General features: G+C 39.6%; 1 protein-coding gene across 8 annotated transcripts in view; it reads left to right on the forward strand.

Moving 5' to 3' along the window:
- UBAP2 (ubiquitin associated protein 2) overlaps nt 1-8,758 on the forward strand; it is a 117,279-nt gene that overhangs the window by 18,680 nt on the left and 89,841 nt on the right. The window contains exon 2 of one of the 8 annotated variants that reach the window (XM_005859532.2): nt 1,708-1,872. The exons of the other annotated variants lie outside the window; for them this stretch is intronic. The gene's annotated coding sequence lies outside the window, so the exon portion shown is untranslated. The remainder of the gene's footprint in view (nt 1-1,707; nt 1,873-8,758) is intronic. 8 annotated transcript variants of the gene reach the window in all.

Below are 8,758 nucleotides of genomic sequence, written 5' to 3' on the forward strand. Positions count from 1 at the left end.
GTTAATCTTAGTTCCTACCATTTATGGTAGCTGTTAGGATCTGGGCTAAGCACTTGATGTATCTTGTTTAGAGCTCCACACACTCTTGAGAAAGAGTGAAGTACTTGATCAGGGTTATTTAATCTAGTAATTTAGGGAACTCAGGTCTGTGTGATTTCCAAACCTGTTCTCTTAATCACAATACCTTAACTATCTGAAATACTGCTATCTGGGAATACAGTCAAGTGCTAGCTGGTAAGTCAAACAGTGTCCACATTTGTGGTACATAAGGCTGGGATTTTGCACTGGGTGGGAAAGTGGGATGATATGCATATGGGGCCCTTGAATTTCTTTCTGTGCTAGGTTGCACTAGGCCCATTTCTATAATTGAGGCCACTTTTATCTATATATTGGGGTTTAGTCAGAGGTTTGGTTAGACTTGATTTTTGCAGTTAAAAAAACAAACCTACCTTTGTTTTAGTTTTTCATTCTGATTTTCTTAGCTGTTCTAATCAGTATGGTGAGTTGGTCTCTAAGCCCTCTGCCAATTTAGGTGCATCCTATGAGGGGGTCAGGCATACAACACTAAGAAGTGACAATGGTAGAGAAGCAAGACGGAAAGCTATAAAATTACACTTAAGAACTCAAGCTGCTGTTAAGTATTTAGTGTATTCTTATGTGTCCCTAAAATGCTACAGTTACTATGGACATCAAGTAATTGCTCTTTACATTGAGGGACAGAAAATGAGTAATGGGGGGTATGTACGGTATGCTGTTGAGAAAACATGATGGTGAAAGGTGGAGGCAAAAGAGCAGGTGCAATTTGGGAGTAAGGCAGGGCCAAATTGAACCAAAGTGTAGGGATCAGAAAGAAAGAGCTGTATTTTGCCGTAGCCGGTGAAGAGTCCTGGGTTCAGTGCCCGGTCATGCCCGGGTTGCAGGCTCGATCCCCAGTAGGGGGCGTGCAGGAGGCAGCCAATCAATGATTCTCATCATTGATGTTTCTATCTCTCCCTCTCTCTCCCTTCCTCTCTGAAATCAATTAAAAAAATATATATATTTAAAAAGAGCTATATCTTATCAAGGCATTTATGATTTGTTGATGGATTTTAGCAGTATTCTAGAAGAATAACAGTCCCACTTTGGCATCATTTTCACAGTTTACATAGTTCAGACAGGTAAATAAGGGCATGAAGTTTCAGTGAACCAGAGAAAAGGCAATTATTGATACAGTAGTTAATAAAGATACCTTGTAACTGCTGGGTTATATATGTGACGTAGTCACATATCAAAACTAGTACTGGACAAGAGTTACCAAACTTCTAAAAGACGAGGAGGAGGTGGCTTTGGTACAATGACCCTTAATTCAGATACCTATACTAAATTGATGGCAGGGAGAATGTAAAGGAAGACAGATCTAATGCCTTAAATCCTTTATGACTTAAATGTATGTGGGAGGAAATGGTAACATTGAAAGAATGGCTTAAAGGTTTTGAGCTCTGAAACACTTGAATATATTGGTCACTTGGAAAATTTTGGAGGTTTTCAAATGAGGTGATTTTGGATGAATTTCATTATTGGTGTAGGTATCTAGTAGGCAGATGTGGGCTGAGTTTCTGGAGAAAGACAAGGTTTTTAGCTTTTCCTTTGAAGTTGGATGATACCAATAGTAACATTTCTGTAGGAAGGAAGAAACGTGGTCAAGAAGTTAACAGTTTTATGTTTCAGGAGTAGAAGGATGTGCTGCTGCTGCGGATCTGAGCCCAGAAAACCAGGATGGTGTAGAGTCTGAAAAGCCAAGTGAAGAAAGTGTGTTGAATGCCAGAGACAGATGAAAGAATGAGGACAGAAGACGGATGTAGGAGATTAGCCATTCTCCCAAATTAGGAGGAGGTCAGTGGTGACTTGGGGAAATACCATTTTTTTCCTACAGTTGGAGTGATAGGGTGATGGAAACCAGACTGAAAGTTAAGCGGATATTTAGTGAGGAAATGGAGGAGGAAGTAGGTATATTCTTGATCTTGGTTTTCTTTCCTTTTTTTAAAAAAAAAATATTTTTTTATTGATTTCAGAGAGGAAGGGAGAGAGAGAGAGAGAGAAATATCAATGATGAGAGAGGATCATTGATGGGCTGCCTCCTGCACACTCCCTACTGAGTTAAACTGACATTATGATTTGGATAATGTTTTTTGGCCTAGTATCAAGAATCTCTGATTGTGACTGGTTGTGATCAATATGACTTGAATAAAAGAAATATTTGGCCTATTGAACTTGTGATGCCATGAATGGTGAGGCATTTGCCTATAGTTTGACACCTTCCTTCCCCTTTTTGACTGGATCTTAGGAAGAGTAAAGAAGCAAAAGGAAGAATGTTGAATTCTCCCTGCTTTATCCCCTTTTCTATGAAGGCCTTGGGACAGAGCAACTAGTGAGAAATTAATTTTGCTCTAATGGATGCAGAGCTGGAAGGCGGGGGGCAGCGAATGGGAGTGAGGGTGGGAAGACAAAAGTTTATAAAAATATGTCTCAGTCTTTATCACAGACCAAGACTAATGTTGGCATTAAATTTATGCTGTTCTGATGACTCAGACTTTACTTGATTCCCTCAAAAGAGGCTAAGTAGGGGACTAATGTAAGTGAACTTGGTTGGGAAAGAGACACATTAAACTAGGATTTAGGAATAGGATAGGGGAATTTGAGATAGGGACATTTTGTTGGCAATTTATTACCACTTTTTATTAATATCCATGAAGTAAGTCTTTTTTTTTTTTTAATCCTCCCCTGAGGATATTTTTCCATTGGTTTTTAGAGAGAGTGGAAGAGAAAGGGAAAGACAGAGAGAAATATTGATGTGAGAGAAACACATCGATTGGTTGCCTCCTGCATATGCCCCGACCAGGGCTGGGCTGGGGAGGAGCCTGCAATCGAGGTGCTTGCCCTTGACCAGAATCAAATCTGGACCCTTCAGTCCACAGGCTGATGCTCTGTCCACTGAGCCAAACCGGGTAGGGCATAAGCTTTCTTCTTTACTTTCATTTCTCTCCTTGCTTTTTCTTTGGTGCCTGATAAAGTGCATGCTAATATTGGTGGATGATTGTGGGTGGATAAGGTTATTTCAGTCACTCAAGCTAACATAGAAGTCATTCTGCCACCTGCTGAAAATAAAAAAAATGTTTGAGGGCTTACTCTGTGGAAGGCTTGGGATGGAACGCTCTTCTCTCAAAAAAGACAGTGATTAAGCACAATGCAGATGATATTTAAAATAAACGACAAGTAAAGAATTTGAAGGACTGCATTGTTCTTGAGTTCAGAAATTTGTTTTGGAAAGTAGCCATACTATGCTGCCCAGAAGTCATGCAGATAGTAAATGCTGCCACTTTTGAGAAAGAGACCATGGACAAGAAAGAAAACAGTGATGTGATAATTTATGTAGGAATGCAAGTTCCTAGGTGCATCTTGGAATTAGTATGATTCAGACTAATTTCCCAAATCCACCAATGGTTACAATAACTGATGTAGAATCAGAAAAAGTTAAATCAGTTTTATCATAACTGTATTTGCCACAGAAGAGAAGTATGTATTGCATTTTAGAAAGCATTTATATCAGTAAGGGTTGGAACAAAAAACATGTTGGCCCCAAAGAGTTTTCTTTTATATTCCCATAATGTTTGATTCCTCAGCTGAACTTGATAATTGAGGTGCTATAATGCCATCTTGCTTTTACATAATAGTTTATATTTTAATGTTCGGTCATAGAGCATGGTACAGCCATTTCTAGTGGATCACACTGATGCAAAAGAAATAGAAAACACTGGAAGAATATTTACTAAACTGTTAACAGTGTATTTTGGGGGACGGTGCAACTATATAGGTAGTGGTTTTATTTTCTTTCACTTCTCAGGTTTTTTTTTGAATTTTGTATAATGACTTATTACATGGGTAAAATAATGAAGGTGAAATGCTTTTTGCAACTTTCTCATCTTTCAGTTTGAACTATACAGGATCAAAATTTTCATCTAAGGTTCTTTGAGGACAGTGATTTTCAAACCTTATTGCGAATCATGCATTGTTTATTTTTTTATTTTTTATTTATTTTTATTTTTTTTAAATGTACTTTGTTCATTTTTTACAGAGAGGAAGGGAGAGAGAGAGTTAGAAAGATCGATGAGAGAGAAACATTGATCAGCTGCCTCCTGCACATCTCCTACTGGGGATGTGCCCGCAACCCAGGTACATGCCCTTGACCGGAATCGAACCCGGGACCTTTCAGTCCGCAGGCTGACGCTCTATCCACTGAGCCAGACCGGTTTCGGCCACGCATTGTTTAAACAGAAGTTCTGATTCAGTAAGTCTGGTGTGACCTTGAGAATTTTCATTTGTGACCAGTTCTCAGATGATATTGCTTTTACTGGTCAAGACACCACACTTTGAGACTACTGTTCCAGAACAGTGGTTTGATATTCCAACTGCACATTAGAAATAAAGACTGTCTTAAAACATTTGAGATATAATTCATATACCATAAAATTTATCCTTTAAAAGTATTCAATTCAGTGAGTTTTAGTATATTCAAAAGTTGTGCAAGCATCACTATCTCTAGAATATTTTCTTTATTTTATTTTTTTCCATCTTCATTTATCCCCTCTGTGCCCTCCTCCACCTCCATCCTCCCCCCACCCCGCCTGCAATCACCACACTGTTGTCCATGTCCATGAGTTTTCTCTAAAAAAAACACATACACAAAACAACCCATGTCCATTATCAATCACTGTCCATTCTCTCCTCCTAGTAGCCCCTAGCAGCCACTATGATGCTTGGGTGGTTTTTTCTGTTGGCTATTATGAGTAATGTTGCTATGAACATTCATCTGCACTTTTGTGGGTGAACATGTTTTTATTTCTCTTGGATATGTACCTAGGAGTGGAATTGTTTGGTTATATAGTAACTCTATGTTTAACTTTTTAGGAACTGCTTGGAGAACTTTTTTTTTTAATTTGTGTTTTTATTGATATGACACAGAGAGAGAAACATCAATGAGATAGAAACATTGATTGACTGCCTGCTGCATGTCCCACTCTGGGGATCCAGCCTGCAACTGGGGCATGTGCCCTGACCAGGATTTGAATCAGTGACCTCTTGGTTCATGGGATGATGCTCAACCAACTGAGCCACATTGGCCAGGGCTGGTTGGAGAACTTTAAAAACTATTGGTGGTGCCCTCGCTGGTTTTGCGCAGTGGTTAGAGTGTAGGCCCTCAGACTGAAGGGTCTTAGTTCACTTCCTGGTCAAGAGCACGTACCTCGTTTGCTGGCTTGATCCCCAGCCCCCCCGTTGGGGCTTATGTGGGAGGCAACCAACCAATGTGTATCTCTCACATCAATGTTTCTCTCTGTCTCTCCCCCTCACCTTCACTTTCTCTAGAAAAATCAATGGAAAAAATATCCTCTGGTGAGGACTAACAAAAAAAACACAAAAAACTATTGGTGTCTGGGTCCTATTCTGATTTTAATAGGACCTGGTTTCATTTATATTTGGACATGGATACAGTGGTATAATTAGCTATTGCATATGCTGACAACCAGGGTTGAGACTCTCATGTTTCAGGAAGTAGTGGTTTTTCTGGGCTTCTAACTTGTTTTTACTATTTTATTGGTTCCTTGGGCCCACTGTGCCACCAATGATCAGAACATGGTAGGAGATAATAGCATAATTATTCAGTGCAGGCATACCTTGTTTTATTGAGCTTCACAGGTATTGTGTTTTTTACAAAGGGAAGGCAAACCCTCCACTAGAAAAAGAAAAAGATGACTACTCACTTTATTATGGTAGTGTGAAGCTGAAACCACAATATCTCCAAGGTAAGCCTGTAATTCCTTGTTGCCAGAGCCTGTGAGGAACTTGGAAGTTTTCAGAAAGGGAGAGTTAAAGCAAAAAGCAGACTATAGTTGTACCACTGTATATATGGGTGGGTACAAATTCTGGGGGAGCAAGACTAGAGAATAATACATAGGAAGGTAAACAGAATTTGATAGAAGTAGAGAGAAAACAGAGACTTTGTTTAACAAGAATTATTACTGGATTTATGAGAAGTCAATGTTATATTGTAAGTGGGTAATTTATAGAAATTATTTTTTAATTTGGCTAGTCAGTTTTTAATTAAAACATTTCTTTAAAAACAGACCCTTTCCTAGTCCTTGTCTATGAAGTAGTAACCCTCTAATAAAGGTGTCATCTTGGTATTATTTGGTGGGTACTTTTATTAATGTAAGCTAAATAAAGTACAGTATTCTTATAACTTGATAGGTCTTGTGAAATGCTATCTAGCTTAGGCCCCCCTTTTTATTTAATTAATTAATTTATTTTTATTGATTTCAGAGAGGAAGGGAGAGAGATAGAGAGATAGAAACATCAATGATGAGAGAGAATCATTGATTGGCTGCCTCCTGCACATCCGCTATGGGAGGGGATCGAGCCTGCAACCCGGGCATGTGCCCTTGGCCAGAATCGAACCCGGGACCCTTTAGTCCACAGGCTGACGCTCTATCCACTGAGCCAAACCGGTTAGGGCTATTTTATTTTTTTGATAGAGAGAAAGTACTTTAGAAGAAGGGGTAAGACTGGTCATGAATAATGAGAGACTTTTCAAGGGATAAAAAGTCAAAGAATCATAAGGTAGCTTCTGAGCTAGGGTTTTTGGATAAAGACTGGGTTTAGAGCCAAGAAATTAGCAGAGTTGGAGCAGACAGATGTCTGGAAGCCACCATAGGCAATTAAATTTCCTTCCTGACTTTAGTTAACTTGAAAGAAATGTGGATATACCAAATAATTTTTGATATTTGTAATGTTTAGGAGTTCACCAGCACTCATCTTTTTCATGGGCAGATTATATACACAGAATAGCAGATGACATTGTGGTTTCCTTGTCAGCCAATCCTGGGCATAGGGGAATTCAACCTTGTCCACCAGCTGCTTGAGTCCTGACACTTCTCTCAGCAGCTGTGGAGAATAAAAGTATCAGCTTGGTCAGCTCCTGGCATGCAGGGCACAAGCAGTTGAGCTGCATGGAATTGGATCTCACACTAGATAAAGTTCCTTGACGCTCTAGCTGCCTAACTCTCTCCAGGTTGGGGAGATAGACTTCCTCTTGCTGGCTGCTTTGGGCCTCCAGAATCACTTGAGGTTCTTAATCTAAACTAATCCTGTTCTCTGCCGGAATGAATAAGTGAATTTCCTCTGCAGAAAAAGGATGAGAATAATGAGTATTTTTTGTTATCTTTTCTTAGAAAAATATTTTTCAGTTACAGTTGATATACAGTATTATTAGTTTCAGGTGTACAACTTACGGGTATTTAAAAAAATATGTATTTTTTTATTGACTTCAGAGAGGAAAGGAGAGGAAAAGAGGGATAGAAACATCAATGATGAGAATCATTGTTCAGCTGTCTCCTGCACTCCCCCTACTGGGGATTGAGCTCGCACCCATCCATGTGCCTGATCAGGAATCAAACTGTGACCTCCTGGTTCATAGGTCGATGCTCAGCCACTGAGCCACACAGGCTGGGGCTATGGGTATTTTCTTAGAAAAGCAAGAACACAGATTGGAAGTTAAATAAAAATAATAAAACAACTGGTAACAAAAACATGACAATATAGAGCCAAAGGGAGCACCTATGGGTATCTGAAAGGCTGGGATGCTAGGTGAGATTCTGACTCAGAGACAGATCTTTCACATCAGATATGAACTATGCAGTGATGCTAACAGCAATTAGGTGGTCTTAAAGAAGAGGAAGCTGAATTGGAGTCTTATTATATATCTGTAATTGAACAATTAGCCTTGTAGCCTGGCATAGTGGGTTATGAGCACAGTGTGTGGAGCCAGATGGCTGGGTGTAAGTTTTGGCTTTACCAACTAATAGCTGTGAATCTCTGTATGTCTTAGTTTTCTGTTTGTAAAATGGTAATAATATTAGTATGTACTTCAGAGTATTGTTGGGAAGGTTAATGACTTAATACTATACATACTAATAAAGCACTTTATTGGTACCTGGCACATAGTAAACAGTATGTGTTTGCTGTTACTATTACTGAACTGGATTTAGGCTTTTGGGAATGAGTGAATAAGTCCTTCTTATAGATGAAGGACCACCTACTTGTTCTTGCCAGATAGTACCAGCACCATTGGCTTTAGTACTGGGTGAACAGCATCTCTGAGCATTCTTTTTTAAAATTGGTTTGAGAGAGACAGACAGACAGATGTCGATTTTAAAAAAAATACATTTTATTGATTTTTTACAGAGAGGAAGGGAGGGGGGCGGAGAGTTAGAAACATCGATTCAGCTGCCTCCTGCACACTCCCCACTGGGGACGCGCCCGCAACCAAGGTACATGCCCTTGACCAGAATCGAACCTGGGACCCTTGAGTCCGCAGGCCGACGCTCTATCCGCTGAGCCAAACTGGTTAGGGCCAGATGTCTATTTGTTGTTCCACTTGTTTATACATTCATTTGTTTATGTGCCCTGACCAGGGATTGAACCCACAACCTTGGCATACCTGGACACCAGTTGTGCTACCTGGCCAGGGCCTCTCTCTGATCATTCTTGGTGGAGACTTGATTCTTGAACATAAATTATATATTCTGCTTTTAGTGATTGAGCCTATAGCTGAAAAACTATCCTATATAATAAAAGCCTAATATGCTAAGTGTCCGGTCATCTGGTTGTTCATTTAACCAATCAAAACGTAATATGCTAATGATATGCTAAGGCCGCTCAACCGCTC

Source organism: Myotis brandtii, unplaced genomic scaffold (genome assembly GCF_000412655.1).
Source record: "Myotis brandtii unplaced genomic scaffold, ASM41265v1 scaffold1270, whole genome shotgun sequence".
Taxonomy (NCBI): domain Eukaryota; kingdom Metazoa; phylum Chordata; class Mammalia; order Chiroptera; family Vespertilionidae; genus Myotis; species Myotis brandtii.